Source organism: Dromiciops gliroides, chromosome 6 (assembly GCF_019393635.1).
Source record: "Dromiciops gliroides isolate mDroGli1 chromosome 6, mDroGli1.pri, whole genome shotgun sequence".
NCBI lineage: Eukaryota > Metazoa > Chordata > Mammalia > Microbiotheria > Microbiotheriidae > Dromiciops > Dromiciops gliroides.
Genome location: NC_057866.1, coordinates 279320679 through 279340211, shown reverse-complemented (window position 1 = coordinate 279340211; position 19533 = coordinate 279320679). Strand labels below are relative to the sequence as shown.

Genomic DNA, 19533 nt, shown 5'->3' with positions numbered 1-19533 from the left:
TAAGTGTCTGAGACCGGATTTGAACTCAGTTCCTCCTGACTCCAGGGCTGGTGGTCTATCCACTGCACCACCTAGCTGCCCCCTGTGTTGTTTTTTCTTTTCTTTTTTTTTTTAAGTGAGGCAATTGGGGTTAAGTGACTTGCCCAAGGTCACACAGCTAGTAAGTGTTAAGTGTCTGAGGTCAGATTTGAACTCAGGTCCTCCTGACTCCAGAGTCGGTGCTCTATCCACTGCACCACCTAGCTGCCCCCCCCGTCGTGTTGTTTTTTACAAACTGTTGTCCTCATCATAGAAGTCACTGGTACTGCTGCTGGTGGTTTGGCCCCCAAGCAGCAGAACTCCCATTCCTTCTTATTCAATGTCTTCTGCTTATTACTGGGCCTACTGCCACAGCCTCATCTTTTTTACTTTAGTACTAACAGTCACCCCATGAGTTGTTCTAAATAGATTTATAAACTGGGCAATTAGTATATGGAACTGCTTCTTATGTCATTGAGTTAAATCTCCTCCAAACTATGTATGTGGCCTTGAACAAGTTACTTCCCACTCTCAGACCCTCAGTTTTTCCTTCTATAAATTGGGATTATTGCTTCTAATTCCATCCCTCCTGACACTGAATTATATGCTTTCCCAAGCCCCACAGATAACATCAGTATGATAAAGATGTGTAGTTGGGAGGATGAACAGTAGTAAAACCTGAGCTTCCTCCCCACCTGTCAAATAGTCAGAATTCTCTGGCTGATGAATGACTATGAACACTATATGCTATGATGCTGCAAATTACATTTTGATTAAAATCTTTCTCAAATATCACACTAATACTTATTGCTTTCTTAAGTAGAAAATCTTGGGCATAATAAAGCCTTCTGTTTTGGCTAGCCAGCATCATCACTATTCAGTTCAATAAACATTAATTAAATGCCTACTATGTGCCAGACACTATCACAGGTACTGAGAATTCAAAAACACAACAGTCCCTAGCCTCTCTCAATAATATATCAACAGGCTGCCAACCTCATTCAACCCAAACTGCTCCCTTTTGAGTCACCAACAATGTCTTAATTGGCAAATCCAATGGCCTTTTCTTAGCCTTTGTCCTTCTTAACCTTTTTGCAGATTTTGGTGATCCTGACAACTCCCCCCTCCTGAATTCTCTTCTCTGATCTTTTGTGACCCTGCTCCCTCCTTGTTCCCCTCATACCTTTCTAACCTTTATTCTTCTATATCCTTGGTAGATTTATCCTCCTTATCCTACCCTCTAACCTTGGATCCCTCCTGTCCTAGAGTCCCCTTTTCTTTTTGTTCTATACCATCTCACTTGGTGATCTGCTCAACTCCCAGTGTCACTAGTTTTGTGCAAATGATTCTCAGGTCTATCTGTCCAGCCACAACCTCTCTCTTTTGCTAGAGTTCTGCATCTCCAACTACCTCTTGGACATCTTAAGTTGGATAGTCCTTATACATCCCAAAATTAGAACTCATCTTCACCCCCAAAGCCCTCACCTCTTTAGATCCTCCCTATTACTATTGTTTAGGGGAAGCTAGTTGGCACAATGGATAGAACACTGGCATGGAGTCAGAAGAATGAGAGTCCAAATTTGGCCTCAGACACTTGACACTTACTAGCTGTGTGACCCTGGGCAAGTCAGTTAACCCAGATTTCCTGAAATATTTAGGGCCTCTGCAGTTGTCCTGATGTATGTCTTACCACTGAACCCAGATGGCTCTGTGAGGTAGGTGACCTTGCACAACCCTCCCTCACTTAAGTCTAATTCACTGCAAGTCATAATATTACCCAGATATCATGGTCGTCTTTGAGAACCTGAAGGACAAACAACAACATCACTATCATTCATACTAGTTACCCTTGACTTCCCACTTATAGGCAGTTCACATATGCAATACATTGCCAAGTCTAATTGTTTCTACCTTTAGAGCATCTATTGCATGTCTCCTTTTCTCATCTGACATTGCCCTTCTGGTCCAGACCTTCCTCACCTTGACTATTGCAATCTCCTGTTGGTTGGTGTCCCAGACTCCAAACATCTCCCCACTCCAGTTCATCTTCCTCCACCAGCTGCTATATTGATTTTCCTAAAGTATAAGTATGATCACATTTCTGTCTCTCTCTGTTCTTCTTACACAAACATATACACACACACACTCCTCCCCATTCAATAACCTCAAATAGTTCTCTATTATCTCCAAGATCAAATACCACAAGTTTGGCTTTTAAAGCCCTTTATATCCTGACTCCCTGCCCCATCCCCACTCTTCCAGTTTCTTTACATCTTATTCCCCATATATTCACAGCAAAGCACTGACACCAGCCTCCTTGTGGCTTGAAGGAAGCACACCATTTCTTGCTTCTGGGGAGTTCCAATGGCCATCTGCTCCCATGTTCCTAATGCCAGGAATGTTCTCCCTCCTCAACTCTCATTGCTGGCTTCAGTGGTTCCTTTCTTTCTTTTCTTTTCTTTTTTCTTTCTTTCTTTCATGTTTTTACCACATATCCAGAGTTTAATGGCTTTTCCTTTCTTTTTGTAAAATAATAATAAACATTTTTATTTAAAGTTTTGAGTTCCAAATTCTATCTCTACCTCCCCTCTGTCCTCCCTGAGGTGGTAAGCAATCAGATATGGGTCATACATGTGCAATTATGCAAAACATTACCACAAGGTTTGCAAAGCACTTTACAGGTACTATCTCATTTGATCCTTACAGCAACCCTGGCAACCAGGGATGGGTGAGGTAGGGAGTGTTATTTTTATCCACATTTTACAGATGGGGAAACTGAGGTTGAAGGTGAAGTGAGTGATCTGGCCACATAGGATCACCTTGTTAAGTGATTAAGGCCAGATTTGACCTGTAGATATCCTGACTTCAATACATGTCTTCCTTTGTCAACTTTGTCAACATTCTCTGCAACTTCTTTCTCTTCCTCCTAGTTCTGAGCTCTTGGGCTTAAAGGACAAGAGTATGGATATTAGAGTGCACAGGAAAAAGGTGGGGCTGTGAGGGCATGAATCTGAGCTGTGGTGAACAAGGTCTTGAATGCCAAGAAAAATACATTTAAAAAATTTTTAGCAGACAGTAGGGGGCCCCTGAAAGTTCTTGGGTTGGAAGGGAGAGCAGCCAAACCCAAGGTAGCATGGTACAGTGAAAATAGGGCAGGATTCTGAGCCAGAAGATGTGAATTCAAATAAGATTACAGACTTCTTTCCCACCTCTTAGAATTCCCAGCTTGAAGAATTCAAAGCTATTAATATTCACAGAAAAAATGCTTTAAATAATTAATAATTAGAGAAATAGAAATTAAAACACCTCTGAAATACTACTTCTTCCCTATCAGAGTGGCAAATATTTTGTTTGACTTCATATGTTAATAGGAGTTGTATTTCTTGCCTTATCAATGGGTAGGGAAGAGGGCAGAGTGAGGGAGTGAATTTGGAATTGTAAATATTTTTTTAAAAAATTAAGAGCCCTGGTTTGCTTCCAAACTCAGCTCAGGTGCCCCCTCCTATAATAGGTTTTTTGTTTGTTTGTTTGTTTTGTTTTTCCTGACTGACTAATTGTGCCCCATTTAACAAGAATGACTATAGATATTTTGTATAGTCTTGAACTAAAAAGCCATCTTGGATCTGGAATTCCTTCCAAAAAGCAAGTCCAAGGACGACTAATGGGGTCACACAGTCAGTCACTCACTGAGACCTGGCTGTCACAACAGCTACATCATGGTAACTCATGGCTCCACAATTTCTCTTGCATTACCCCTCTTAATTCAACCCACATGACCTTTGTTGTAGTCCAGGGCCTCTGCACTGCTTGTCTGGACTTTTGAATTAGTTACCTGCTTTGTTTTTGTCCTCAACAAATTGCAATTACACAGTTGTGAAGTTGATATTCCTCCAACAGAGATCTAACTTTTCTATCCCTCTACTCACATATCTTCAATGGTTATGTATTCCCAACTGGGTTTAAATTAAAAAAAAAAAACACCTTAATTTGGTATTTATTGCCCTCTACATTATAACTCTTTCCTAGCTTTTCAGTCTTATTTAATATTAGTACCACACCTCCCCCATTCCCACCCACCTCCTACTTTTTGTTCTATTCAAATTTGCCTACTAATTGTCTGTCATTTATGCCATGTCATTTACCACCTCTTTGCTTTTGCCCAGGTGGTCTTCCATATTTTCAAGGTCCTCCTTGCTCTTCTATGCCTCTTGAAATCTCTTAACTTTCTTGAATACATAGCTCCTATGCTACCTCCTCACACACAGAACTTTTCTGATCCCTCTGTTATTAGCACTCAAATCAGCTGTTATTTTCCCCATAAAGGGTATGTCAGTCTACTTCCTTATTGCTTCTTCATCATCCCTGTAAACTTCCAAACAAAAATCTCCCTCCCCAGCTCCCATTTCCCTGTATATTATCTCCTTATATTAGAACCTAAATTCCTTGATGGCTGGTGGTGTGTTAGGTCTTGTATTTGCATTCTCAGTGCTTAGAAAAGAGGAAACAATTACTGCTTTTTATTCATTCGTTCGTTCTTGAAATACTTGGTATTTTACATTAATTTTATATTTGTCAGTCTGTGTGTACATGTTGCATGCATCCTTCTAGTAGCAAGATCCTTGAGGACAATTGGTTAATCAAAAATTATTTTAAGTGCCCACTATGTGCCAAATACATGGGGAATACAAAGAAAGGCAATGGCATGATCCTTGCTTTCAAGGAGTTTCCAGTCCAATTGAGGAGACAGCATGAAAAGAATTCTGAATATATAAAACACAGAGAGTAGATGAAAAGTGCTATCATTTAGGAGGACTTAGCCCTCTTGTGAAATCTGGACTTTGAGCTAAGAAATTGAAAGAAGCCACTGACAAATATAATAAAAAAAGGAAAATCTTGGATGTGGGATAGTAATCCACTGATGGAGTTGTGAAAAGATCCAACCATTCTGGAGAGCAATTTGGTACTATGCCCAAAGGGCTATAGAACTGTATATACCCTTTGATCCAGCAATATCACTGCTAGGTTTATATTCCAAAGATATTCCCCAAAAGAGAAAAAGACCTATTGGTACAAACTGGAAATCAAAGGAATGCCCCTCAATTGGGGAATGGCTAAACAAGCTGTGGTATATGATGGTGATGGAATATTTTTGTGCTATAAGAAATGACATACAGGATAATTTCAGAAAGGCCTGGAAGGACACGTATGAACTGAATGTGTACAGTGAAGTGATCAGAAGAAGAACATTGTGCACAGAGATAGCCATATTGTTTGATGAAGAACTGTGAATGACTTTACTATTCTAAGCAACACAATAATCCAAGACAATCCCAAAGGACTAATCATGAAGCACCTCCAAAGAAAGAACTGACATTGATGGAACAGACTGAAGCATGCTATTTTCACTTTCTTTCATTTTTTCTTTTATTCAAGTTTTCTTGCACCTTGAAACACTACAGAATTGGTCATTATTATTAATAATATAAAAGGGGAAAAACTATGTAGGAGGTACATAAATGAGGAATGGGCTTCCTCAGGAGGTAGTGAGTCTCCCATCACTATAGGTTCTCAGAAAAGTTGAATAATTCTGTTGGGAATGTTCCAGACAGGGTTCCTGTTTAGCTAGAGTTGGACTAGAAGACCACCAGGGTTCTTACCAGCTCTGAGATCTTGTAATAATGTGTGGGCTGATGGGCCTGGAACAATTGGGCAAATCGAATGAGATGAAGTTTGATGAACTCTGAGGTCCTCTCAATAGAAGATGAATAAATTTCCTGAGCCCCTGACATCATACTCTACGAGAAAAGAGATGCTGGAATTAGAGAATTAGATTGGCCCAATTCTTTCCCTGTCCATGGGAACATCTGGTGTGGCCAGCTCTCCCTCCTGAATTACTGAAGATGAGCAGCTCAGCAATCTGGAGGTCCCTGCTCCACCCATGGCCCAAGTTAAGTGGCAGGACAGGCTAGACTTTGAAGATCTCCAGCCTGGGACTCTCCCTGCCTCACTTAAGATTTGGCTGCAGGCACCAGACATGCAACCAGGGAGTTGCTGGAGAAGCCGGAGGGCCTTGAGCCTCACTGCAAAAAAGAGACTATGACTTCCATATCCCTGGAGACAGCACCACCAACCCCACTGTATTGATTGCATCTTTATGGCAAAATCCACTGGGGAATTACAGAGCTTTTAGGCCTGCCTCTTAACTGATAATCCATTGACCCACCCATTTGGCAGTTGGCCCCCTGCCTATGGGAATGCATTTGTTTGTTTCTTTGTTTTCCCTATGGCTTCCATGGTCACCGTCTTTGGCATCCTCACAACCCCAATGTAAGAAAAGTGTTATAGCAGACACAGTGCTGAGGAGAGACACCTTGAAGTGAAGACAACAACCAGGTCTCAAGTCCCAGATCCTAAGGGGCTTGGAGAAGTCACTGCCTTCTTTGGAGCTGAGAATATTGTTGTTGTTTAGTCATGCCAGACTCTCTGTGACCCCATTTGAGGTTTTTTTGGAAAATATATTGAATAGGTTTGCCATTTCCTTCCCTAGTAGATCCATTTTATTATACAATCAAAGGTTAAGTGACTTGCCCAGGGTCACACAGCTAGGAAGTGCCTGAGGCTGACTTTGAACTCAGGTCTTTCTGCCTCCAGGTGTAGTGCTCTATCCATTGAACCACCAGTGGAATTTATAAAGCGATGAAAGGAGGAGAGTTTACTAAGGATCCCTTCAATCCTCCAGATCTGAGGATAGCTTCTGCAGGTCATCAGTCCCTTGAAAGAGAGAGGGTTGGGGTGTTTTGTTCAGTCTTTGTAGCTCCATTGCCTGGAACAGGCCATACAGGAAGGCCATAATGAACAGTGGTTAGCTTGACTTGGTAAGTCATATTTTGTTACCAGCAGTCCTGGACATCATATATTTGGGTTGTTTAAGATGTTTCTTATTTCTTGGAGTGTTGACAAAATGTCATGTGTGCAGAGTTTGATCATTTCCAGGCATCCTTATTCTCTACCACCATCCCTCTCTTATTACTTTCTTCTTTGTTTTTGAATCCATTTGCTTCTTTCTCAGCAAGTCTTTATTGATTTGACTATTAGGCTGATGATATTTTAGCTTTAATGAGCTCTAAAAACCCACAGAGCCTCTGAAAGTCCTCATTCTCCTAAGCTCTGTCCTACATCATTTCCACAACCAGGGAAGGCCAATGGGCCAAAGGAACAGAGCAATGAAGGAGATTGGGGGGATGTCCCTAAAGAAAGGAGAGTAAACAAAGAGGAGCTCACAGCAAATCTGAATGGTAGCCCCCAGACATTAGAAGCCATATCTCTGTCCATTTTCTTCAAAGGGCTGAAGATCTGAGGTCTCATGGCCATTAAAAAGCAAAGCACTTAACTAAGTCCAGAGAGATTCTTCCCCTGAAGACTGGCCTAAATGTAGAGTCCTCAAAAACAGGTTCTGAAGAGAAATAGAGCTACCTGCTGTGGGTCCAGAGAGATGACCAGCAGGCTTGATATTCTTCAAAGTAGTACAATGAAACTGGAGCAGAGAAAGCAGTGATGCTGCTGGGTGATGGGATGGCTCCCTCTGCCCCATGTAGCTCACACTCAGGGCCTTGGTCAAGATTGTTGGTAAAAGTATGGAGCCCCAAATGATGGCCAGAATGTACCTGGTCTTGTGCCAGAGGAGACCAAGTGTCCTGAAACTTACTAGATTCATCATTTGATCTCTTTGGGATCACTGTGTACCTGTAATGGAGAATTACCAAGACAGATTACTAGAGGATTTCATTCACTAAGTGTTGAGAAGCCTGGAACGGGCATTGAAGCACTTGCATATAGGGACATCCAGGAAGCTTTTGACTAGACTCATAGTGTCAACAGTAGCTCAGTCAGGCTTGTGTTCTCCATGATCAAGGGGCCATTTTGTTCTCTTGGGAGGGTGGTGGAGGTGAGGAGTTCTTCCTGTAATCACAGGGAGCTCAGCCTTCCACATATTCATAGAATCACTAGGGCTGTGGACAAATAACCGAGGCTGTCATCCAAGGATGTCTGAACTTCCCAAGGTTGTTCTTTGGATAACAAGACCAGCTCAGGGCTCAGAGACTACTGAGCATAGCAGGATATGCTGCCTTGAGACTGCAGGATCACCTCCCCATGCCCACTCTCCCTCTCTCTACCAAGACTAAGGCAAAAGGAAAAGGCCCACATGATAACGTCCATCTTGGATATCCCATCAAATTACCTTCTTTTAAAAAAGGAAAAGAAATGGTATTTGCCTGAGAGCTTCATGGTCCTGCACATGGACTCTCCCTTCGAGAGTTGAGTGTCCACTACAATCTTAATCTGTATTTTATGGTCAAAGTGAAGACTTGGTATTGAGTGGATTTTTACTCAACAAGAGGATCCACTTTTTATTCTAAAGACTCCTTACTGTGAAAAGGTAGGCTTCCAAATATCCTACAGTATCCACTTTTTGGATTCCAAAGTTAAAGCCTTTCATTCACTTTGAGTGGTTACCAAATTCATATGATAGAAGAATTCATCTGAGGAGTGAGGTGAGTCAGGACATGGCTCATTTGGGAAGAGTAATTTCCTCATAGGGAAACCACAAAGACATGTGAATTGTCCTGAGAGAGAAGGGTACTTGCCGATGTCATTCATTGCAAACAACCAAGAGATTAATTCAGAAAGTGTCCTGCCCAATTTCATTTTTGGAAGGTGTTTTTCATTTAATGCATCTGAAAAGAATAGATATCCAAAGGACTGTGAAATTAGGGATCACAGGATTTGTAAGGGACACGTGGAAGATGAAAAATACTCTATAAAGTAAAACTGAAGCCTGGAGAAAGTCTAAGGTTTTCTGATGAACTCTCCTCAACTGTGGGCTTTTGTAGGCAAATGATTTCCAAGGCTTTTGTTCTGTGAGAGTACCAGTCTCGCTCTGGACTTTCTCCTATGCCCAATAAAGGGGACACCAATACAACCACATATCTCCTTCTCCCAATCTCAAGAAGCCAAGCTCCATGCCAGGGTTTACTGAAGGGGATCCTCACGGCCCTGCCTCTGTGGCCTGGCCTGAGACAAATCTATAGGCAACATCATTTACTAGTTTGGATGTTGACAAATGTTGTCATTTGAGGTAGCGATGTCTTTTATGAAAGAAATCCTGCTCTCCTCCCCCAAACGCAGTCAGCAAACTTTAGCTGGCAATCCAAGGGAGGAAAAATAACAGGGTAAATATAAATTTCTTCCCTTGTGTGGTGAGTATCATCAATGTGCAAGGCCAGAGTGGACAACCCAGGAATAGGGAACATGTGAGTTAAGGAATCCATGAGAGATTTGAGTCCCTGCCCCCATGCCTACAGTTTGGCCAAGGTGGGCTTCACTAAGAATAATAATATTCTCTTTCTCTCACCCCATCCCCTATCCCACCACCTCCACTTTCATTCCTGTAACCTTGGAAGAAAGATTTATTTATATCACTTCAATAAGCTCGTGCTGACCCATCTCCAGAAATTATTTGGGTACAGTAGAAAGAGTCAAGTATTGGACTTAGAAGACTTTGGTTTAAATTCCAACTCTGCTATGTATCATCTGTGTGAACATGGGTGAGTCAAATAACCTTCATGAGCCTCAGTTTCTCCATCTGTAAAATGAGAGCATTTAACATGATAGCCTCTAAAAGCCCCTTTTCCAGGTTTAAATCTAGGAGCCTTTGAACCTATGACTGACGTTTAAGGCTCCTTCCAGTCTGACTCACAAATCCCAGAGCCTGGTACAGGCTCCTGTTCATGTGCCACAGGTCACGTCTTTTTGGTACATAATTGTGACTCACATTTCTTTATTTTTTAAAATGTGTACTGAAATTGGCTTTGTAATCACCTTCATTTCTCAATATATTTCTTCACTTGACTCTACCCAATAGCCATCCCCTTATAACAAAGAAAAAAACATAAATGAGGGCAGGGAATAGTTCAGCAAAACTAAAAAACAAATTAACTGAGTCTAACAGTGTATGGAATGATGTACATCATCGTTTCCCCACCTCAGGAAAGAAAGGAATGAGGCACATTTTTTCACTTCTTTGGGGCCAAGCTTGGTCATTATTGTGCTTGGCTTCAGTGTCTTATTTTGTTCTTTGTGCTTACATTTTTTGTTTGTTTGTTTGTTTTTTAGTGAGGCAATTGGGGTTAAGTGACTTGCCCAGGGTCACACAGCTAGTAAGTGTTAAGTGTCTGAGGTCGAAGTTGAACTCAGGTACTCCTGACTCCAGTGCCAGTGCTCTATCCACTGCGCCATCTAGCTGCCCTTACATTTTTTCAATCAATCTAAAAGGGCTTATTGGGTGTTTACTATGTGCCATGAGCTAGAGATATGAATACAAAAGTATAAAATCATTCTTTTTGCTACTAAAGAACTTACATCTTAATCGGAGAGACAACTTAATCATATATAATTATATGCAAGACACATACAAAACAGATGCAAGGTAACCTGAGGGAGAGGGGAGGCATTACCAGAGGGAAGGAGAAAACAGAGTAGGAAATACCTCATGCAGAAGGAGGTCCTTAAACTGAGTCTCACAGATACTGTGAAGATTTTTTTCCCTTGGTTTTGCTCATTTTCCTCTGCATCAGGGCATATATCTTCACATGCTTCTCTGTAGTCTTAATCAATTTTAATAGCAAAGTAATAGTCTGCTATATTCATTTACCATGATTTATTCAGCTATTCACTAAATAATGGCTATCAACTTAGCTTCTAGTTTTTTGATATTTTAAGGAAAATAAAATGTCCTTTTGTCCTTGATTCCCTTTGAGATATATGCCTAGAAGTGGGGTCTCTGATCCAAGAAGTACAAACATTCTAGTTGCTTTTTGAGTATAATTCCAAATCACATTCCAGAATAGTTAGATCAATATATAGTTCTGAGTATGAATACAACCTCTCCAACACTGTCTATGTCATATGTTTGTATGTACATAGTGTTGTGTATATGTGTATGTGTAATATATATTCATATTATATAGAGTGCATCCAGTCATGATACAAACACATACTTCACATTGTAAGCAGATGGGGTTTCCAACATCATTTACCTAATCATTGAAGACCCAGGTTGATTGAATTAGTCTAGAGTTTAAAGGAAGAGTTAAGGAATTTTCCTAGCACTCCACCAGAAGGTACAGATAAGCTCTTAATCAATTTGTGAGGATTCTATTGCTTTGATCCCAGGATAAAGGCAGATTATACCACACAGGAGGCACTTAATAATTGGCTCTAGGCTTAAGACAAGTCCCTTTGGGCTTCCATATAATAAGAATACTGACTACTCCATCCTTAGGTACAAGGGTCCAAGCTCAGGAGCTTGGGGAGGGGGGCAGTTCTAGTGTTAGAGCCCTGGAAAGGGAATTGTGCTGCTGAGGAGGGTGAGGAGAGGTGCCTCTGTCTTTGTCTTTGTCTCTCTCCCACCCACATAAGTCATGTCACTGGAGATACTAGTCACAGACAAAGTTGGTCACTAGAAGCGATGGGAAAAATTGGACTAGGACGAGACCCATCTAGTTGGGAGTGCAGGGGTAGCCCAAAGATAAACAGATACAGAATGACCATATAACTGCAGAAGGGAGAAAGCCTCAAGGAGCAAGATTTCTTGAATAGAAAATGTCATCCATGGATTCAGGTCAGGCTTCCAGATCTCAAAGTACCAACAATTAGGAGTCATTCCTTTGCCATGTTGGTAGCCTAGATGTGTTCTTCACCACTTTTGTAGATATTGATCCCAACATGTTAATTTTCATTGAAAGAAATCCATCGAGTCCTTGGCTGAAGATATATAGATAATAAATCTTATTGTTACATCTTGTCTTTTCCTAGAAGTCAGTTCTCAGCTCCTTTAGTGTAGGAACTGTATGTTGCCTTGTTTTGTATTCCCAGCACTGAGCACAGTGCCTAGGACATTGTAGGTGCTTAATCAATGTTTTTTGACTGATGGTCTCTCTGGACTGAACCTACCCATCTAACTAAGGAAAACAACCCCAAACTATCCAAAGCAAAGACTTTTTCTGACACATTATATAACGGTATATGCCTAGTCTGGTATCACCCTACCCCTTAGATTTCCTTATCTTTTCTCCAAGACCTTCTCAGTTTTTCCATCCATCATTTATCCAAAACAGTAAGACCCCAGCAAAGTGATAAGAAAGCACATGGCAAGTATCACAGAGAATTTATATTTTGCCAGGAAGTATTTCCTCCTCTAACCCCAAACTATTGTATTCTATAAAATATCATAGAATCACAAAAAGTGAAAGGAATAGCTGGCATCATCTAATCCAATACCTATTTGACTCTCCTCACCACTACACCAATAGACTGAGTTTCTTGAAGGCAGGGAATGTGAATTATTTTTGTTTTGCCCCCTTTTTTGTACCCACAGTACATGGCACAGGGCCTGACACATAGTAGATGTTTCACAAATGCTCATTGACTTCACTTGATTAACAAGTGGTCATTAATCCTTCAGTTGAAGACTTTTAATGAGGAGGAATTCACAGACTCCAAAGGCAGCCTATTCTGATGCTGGATGGCTCAAGTTGTTGGGAAGCTTGTCTTTAGATTGAGCAGAAATTTGTCTTTCTGCAAATTCTACCAGTTCCCTAGGGGAAAACAAAACAAGTACTTGAAGTCAGGTACTAAGTTCTGACTTATCTCTTCTCCTGGTTAAATATCCCCACTTCCTTCAAAGGACCTTCATATGACACAGTCTTGAGGCCTGTCCCCATCCTGGCTGGATTCCTCTGGCTGATCTTTGGATTATCAATGTCTGTGCCAACATGTTTGACCTGGAACTCCACAATATGTCTCAATGTTGCCTGAACAGGTCAGAGGATGAAAGGACTTGAACTTCAAAGTCCTGGACAAGATGCTTCTCCAGGCAACTGAAGGCACCATTTGGCTTTGTTGCCTAACCTATCAGCTTATCTTGAGCTTAACATTCACCAAACTACCATACAGTTTGAGAAGAGAGGAAGCATGCCATAGTGATTAAAGATGCAATCTTGGAGTCAGGGAGGCCTGGTTTTGTGTGCTACCTCTCAAACATACAGCCTATGTGATCCTAGACAAATCACTGAACCTCCCAGAGCCCCTTTCTAACAGTATAAGTAACTGCATAAGTGACAGAGGTAAAGGAATCTTCTTTACCAGGAATTTTTGACACTGAGGAAATCAGAGGTTTGGTTCAAAACATTTTTTGTGGAAAAACATTTTAATAATAATAATGAAAACTAACATTTCTATAGTATTACTCTGAGGTTTGCAACACAATTCTAAGCATTTCATTTGATCCTCTCAACAACCCTAGGAGGTAGGTCTTGTTATTATCCTCATTTTACAACTATGGAAATGGAGGAGGACAGAGATTAAGTAACCAACCCATCTAGGGTTGCACAAATAGGAAGTGCTAGAGGTGAGATAGAAACTCAGATCTTCCTGACTCCAGGGTTGGTACTCCATCTACTGCACTGCTACTTAGTGGACTTATTTTGAGACAAGTCATTTTGCTCTGCCTTTTCCATACTAGTAGAGTTGGTTTTCTTTTCACCCAAGAGTAATGCTGTATTGACTCCTCCTAAGTTCTATCTCATTATCTCATTGTACCCAATGTTCTAGCCCACATCAATATTTAAATGACCAAACAAGGCATTTATATTTATAGAAATAAAATTATAATAAACTTAAATTTTGAATACTTTTGTGTGTCAGGAAGACAAAACCAACCATTTCTAATTTCTTACCTGAAGGGACTGGACACTTTAGATGAAGTCCTTTGGAGCCAGCTCTAAGAGAAAGGAGATATTTGGCCTGAGTTTAGGGTCAACAAAAGGATATTTCTTTGTTTTTTTTGTCTTCAGAGTAAAAAGAGCATGATATCAGACTCCAAAAGAGTGAATTCTACTTTCAGAGAAATGACTGTCAGTATGAGGTGCACAAGATTGGCCTGGCAAAAGATGTGCTCCTCTGCTGTGTTATGCTTGACTGACTGGTAAGCCATTTAGACCTGAATAAAAAGAGGAAAAGCTCCCCGGAGAAGCCATAATCCCCCTGCCCATTGCAGAGGGCCAGGGGCTGGAGGAGACGGCTCAGGGCTCTGCTGATGAATTGGAAAGCTCCTTGCTTAGGGAGTGAGTTCACGTCAAGCTAGCTCCCATAGTGCTCAAACTGGCCAGGGGATCAGACCAAAACGCAGAATGCTGCTTTGCCCAGAAACCCATGCTCCAGGAGTTAGAGAGGGCTTGTGGCAGGGCTCTGGGAAGCTGAGGTAGGTGGGGCAGTTTTGGAAACTGCTGTGAGGGCTAAAGTAAGCCTTGAGTGCCTCAGTGCAAATGAGAAACAGGTGGACCTTCTGAGTGCTTAAAAAGGAGAATACAATGTGCAACTCATTCAGATCAGGAAAGGCAGGCCCCCCCTCCCTTTTAAGGGAGCTCCTGAGGCTACCTGAGAGACCTCAGAATTGCAGAGGGCTGCTCAAGTCCACACCTGCATTGGACCAGTGAGTAACTTTCATTGACACTAATCATTCTTTTTTTAAATTAATAACATCTTTATTTTTGAAAAACAAATCAGTCATTCATATAAACACTGACATTACAAAATACGTTGAGGAAAGAGAAACCTCTACTATTGCACCAAACAAGACCAGGATGTTCTCTGTCCCTTGGACAACTGCTTAGGATAAACCACAAATAAAATCTCCTTTGGGTTGAGATACGTTGCTCCCTTCTGAGAGGGCAAGTAAAAGGGAGGGGTCTCCTCAGTCACTAGAGATATTGCTGTACTGTTAATAAAAATATATATGCTTCTCTTTAAAGCATAGAAAATAATTCCACAGGCAATATTGTGGAGGCCTCTTCTGTGTCTCCAAATGCAGCACTGTCTTCTCCCTGCCCCTCCCATGTGTTATTTCTTGGTTATTTGCAGATGGAGGTGGTGCTGGAAGGCTCTGGTTTTATGGATGAAAAGTTGGAGAGGTTGATCAAGGCTGAGGGGCCAAACTGGTTCATAATCTCCCGGACTTTGGCCTTCACTTCATGGAGCTTGTCAAAGTCCTCTTTTGGGGGGATTGTGGGGACTGAGGCCAATCAACAGCAGGCAAGTCTCATCTGTCCATGATCCCTGGGCTCCCAGCCAGCACCAACTTACACACTCCCAACTGCCGATTCCGACTGCGCTTCCATTAATAACTACTCTACACTAATCATTCTTTTTTTTTTTTTTTTTGCAGGGAAATGGGGGTTAAGTGACTTGCCCAGGGTCACCCAGCTAGTAAGTATGTAAGTATCAAGTGTCTCAGGTCACATTCGAACTCAGGTCCTCCTGAATCCAGGGCCAGTACTTTATCCACTGCGCCAGCTAGCTGCCCCCTTACACTAATCATTCTTGATGAAAGTCAGCCCTATCTTTGCACTTTGCACTTTGCATCCAAGAAGTCTGCTTACTGGGGGGTGGGGGGGGACCAGAAAGGTACTCTTTGTAAGGCCTTTGGGGAGAGGAATTAACAGGGGACTGGAAGCAATCCCTTGAACTTCAAGGAAAAAGACAAAGCAAACTATTAAGGTAGCATGAGAGGCATTTTAGAAAAAGCAAGGTGTCCAACTCATGGATATTTTATGGAAGAGGAAAGCTAACAGGACTCCCTCCACCACTAGCCCCCCTCTTTTCAGAGCAATCCTAGTGGGAAGGTAAAGAGGTGGAGGCAAGTATCTTCCAGCACTTAGGTCCTGGGGCCCCTGACATGAGCAGCTCCACATTTCTCCCCCTTGCTGAGTCCACCCCAGAAATTCCATTGCTCTTTACACTGAGGGGTCCAACTTTCTGGTGCTGGTCCTCATTCCTCACCCCGAAGCTAAGCCAGATCCTCAGTTTCACCAGGTCTGGTCACTGACCTCTGGCCCCTCTGTAGGAACCCTACGAGATGCTTGTCCTGCACCCCCTCTCAAGACTACTTCTAACCTCATTTGCAGCATCTTGTCATTTCCCTCCTTATTCCCTCACTCCCAATGCCTCCTTCTTTAGAACAGTATAATCTCTACCAAAAGCCAGTCAAATATCGGGGAAATCATCCAAGCCAGTCCTAGGAAAATTCCCTTCTTGGAGCAAAGCTCCATGGCCCCACCCTACTTATATCTCTGATTTCTCTTTACAAATACTGCATCATGAAGTTTGTGGTAACTGACTTGATGCCAGTGACTTATATTATTTGAAAAGCACAAAAGGTGTCAGTTCTCAACTGAAAAAAAATCTAATTGTTCCTTATTGTAGTCCCATTAGTCCTTGAATATTAATGCCTCTTCCAGTTGTCTGGTTTTAGGCAATTAGAGTAATTAAGAGTGAGAGGGGGTGAGATTTCAAACCTTTCAATCCCATCCAACAGATGAAGAAACTGAATCCCACAAAGGTGCAATGACTTGTCCAAGGTCATACAGGTGACAATTGATTGATCTGGGATTAAGTCTCAGTCCCTGAATCTGTTCTTTCTATGACACATTTCCCTTAAGAGAGGAGCCTTGGTTTCTCTATTTAAGAAGAAATATATACAGATGACAGTGTTTTCAATTCTTTTAAAGAAGCTATGCTTATTTCAAGATGAAATTTTCAGTCCAATGTACATAATTAGACCCAAAGCCTCTGGGTGTTTTGGGTTTTTTTTAATGTTAGGTTTTCTCCAAGCCCTGGTACATGTTTGTGTGTCTGCCCCCCTGCTCTTCACGGGAATAACCTTTACAAAAAGAGAACAAAGCAAACCAGAGTGCCTTCTCTACAGTCCTTGTCTATTTCTTACCCAGCTTCACTTTTTTTCTTTCTACAGACTTGTGATTTCATTGGCTATGGAGGCAAAGGGAAGAGAAAGGGAGCATGCCCTTATTAAGTGTCAGCTGTATCCCAGGCACAGAGCCAAGCACTTTGTAAAAATTATCTCATTTGATCCTCACAACAACCCTGGGAGCTCAGTGCAATTATTATCCCCATTACAGATGAGGAAACTGAGGCTTAAAGGTTAAATTTCTGCCCAAGGTCACACAGTAAATGTCTGAAGCCAAATTTGAACTCCAATATTCCTGACTTCACACCTGGTGCTCCATGCAGTTGCTTCTCTGTAGAGAGATATAGGTGAGGAAACTCTATGTAGTCTGGTCTGCACCTTCTTTGCCACTTATGGTATTAGGAAGTTTCCTGGGGCTCTCAGGTATGAAGTGACTTGTCCAGGGTCACACAACCAGGATATAACCCAGGGCTCTGGCTATGCACCGGGCCAGGCTACCTCTTCCTGTTCCATAGACCTCAATAAAAGTGATTGTTACTTTAAAGGAGTAAAAAGGCAACAACAACAACAGAACCTAGCTTTCCTCAATGTAGATCATTTTGGTTATTGAGGATATTTCAGTTTCTGCTCCTGGTGAAGCCGCTAGAAAGGGCTGGATCAATAGCCCAACAACTTAGGTCTGAGAGCTTTCAGGAGTCAGGCCCTCCTCATGGGGGATGAACCCTGTGAGAGTCTGGGGTAACCACAAAGCACTCTAGGGCTGCTTACTGCCATGATCCTTTGGGGAGAGGGAGGTGCCTGGTTGAGGGAAAGGACATTAATCCAGGGATGTGTGGCTGTGAGTCTGCTTTGGGAAGGGTCTATTGTCTGGTGATGTCCAATTCTGGCAGGTTTTACTTCTTTCCTTCTATTTACTCATGTATAGATAGGGGTGGGGTGTGGTCCTCACATCCTCCCACCCATGCCTCATCACAGCATGCAGGGACCCAGAGGCCATGCTGCCAGTGGACAAGAAGCCTTGGTGGGCCCTACCCAGTCCAGGTTGGGCAATAAATAGTCCTTCGGTACCTGACCACCAGCCCAGTGACCTGCAGAAGGACTTGGCCTCAGAAAACAGGCTGTTGGATTATTGTTTTTTAGCCCCAGAAGCCCAGCCATCCCACAGAGCATGGAAGGTTCACAGTTTGTTGGGGTGGGCATATGCCCCCCCAGTACAAAAGAAAGGACTTTGGGGAAGTTTAGTGGACAGCTTAGGTTGGCAGTATTTCTCAGCTTATGTGTTAGCTTAGAGCACATGCTCAAAGGAAACGTCTCAAGGGCAAAGTTGTCAGGAAAAAAAAGATGTTGCTCTGTTATTAATTCAGCTGTGAGCCACAGCATGTGAATACATTTAACATTTCATCAAATGGCTATAGTAATCTAATAGCAGATGCATAAGGGCAACAAGTTTTCAGAAAAGAATCATGGCTAAATGTGACATGCTATCAATACATTTAAAAAAATTTTTTTTGCGGGGGCAATTGGGGTTAAGTGACTTGCCCAGGGTCACCCAGCTAGTAAGTGTCAAGTGTCTGAGGTCAGATTCGAACTCAGGTCCTCCTGAATCCAGGGCTGGTGCTTTATCCACTGTGCCACCTAACTGCCCCCTATCAATACATTTTAAAGTTGCGTTCAAATCCTGACTCTGATCCATCTTAGCTGGGTGGCAATTAGGGGACAGAGTGAATAGAACACTGGGTCTGGAGTCTGGAAGGCCTGAGTTCAAATCTGGCCTCCAACACTGTGACCCTTAGCAAGTCACTTAACCTTTTCCACCTCAGTTTGCTCATTTTTCCAATGGGATAATAATGCCTATCTCTCAGGGTTGTCATGAGGATAAAATGAGATAATATTTGTAAACTGCTTTGTGAACTTAAAGCACTATAGGTATTTTTATTGTTCAGTAGTTTGTTATGTCCTACTCTTTGTGACCCCATTTGGAGCTTTCTTGGCAAAGATTATGGGAGTGGTTTGCCATTTCCTTCTCCAGCTCATTTTACATATGAGAAAACTGAGACTGATAAAGTTAAGTGACTTACCCAGGGTCACACAGCTGGTAAGTGCCTGAGGTCATTTTGAACTTTGGTGTTCCTGCCTCCAGGCCACCTAGCTGCCCTACAATAGAATGCTAACAATTCTATGCCTGAGAATTCCTTGGCCTCAGGTTACCATCTATAAAATGAGGACTGCATTTCTCTTTGACATCATGACAGAGATTTCTTTGGGAGGAGAAAGATTGTGGACATGAGTCCAATCTGGCGACCTTAACTCTGGCTTCTTAGACAATCTCATTTGGGTGGAATATTGGATGAATTTATCACTAAAGGACACAGCAGAATCATTGAGAGGTCCTAGCAGCATGGATGTGACTTTGCATCCCCCGAATGCTCAGCCTTGGGATAGACCACGGGATCCAGAGATGCAGTCTGATATGGCAGGTGAACAAAGCTAATGCTTGCTTGGGCTCCAAATTGAGAGCAACACTTGCTAGCACTGAGGAGGTGATGATCACACTGCTCTCTGCGGTGACAGGTCCCCATCTGGAACAGGCGCTGTTTTGTTAATCCTAGTTTAAGGAGGACAATGATGGAGTAGAAGGAGTCCAGAGTAAGGCAGAAGAATAGTGAAAGACTCTGAGCCACAGCCTATGAAGA

At 42.1% G+C, this 19533-nt stretch overlaps 1 protein-coding gene across 7 annotated transcripts in view; it reads right to left on the bottom strand.

Annotated features, from left to right (window-relative positions):
• SGCZ (sarcoglycan zeta) overlaps nucleotides 1–19533 on the bottom strand; it is a 623247-nt gene that overhangs the window by 539028 nt on the left and 64686 nt on the right. The window contains exon 1 of one of the 7 annotated variants that reach the window (XM_043970998.1): nucleotides 5676–5730. The exons of the other annotated variants lie outside the window; for them this stretch is intronic. The gene's annotated coding sequence lies outside the window, so the exon portion shown is untranslated. Of the gene's footprint in view, nucleotides 1–5675; nucleotides 5731–19533 lie in introns of those variants that run through there. 7 annotated transcript variants of the gene reach the window in all.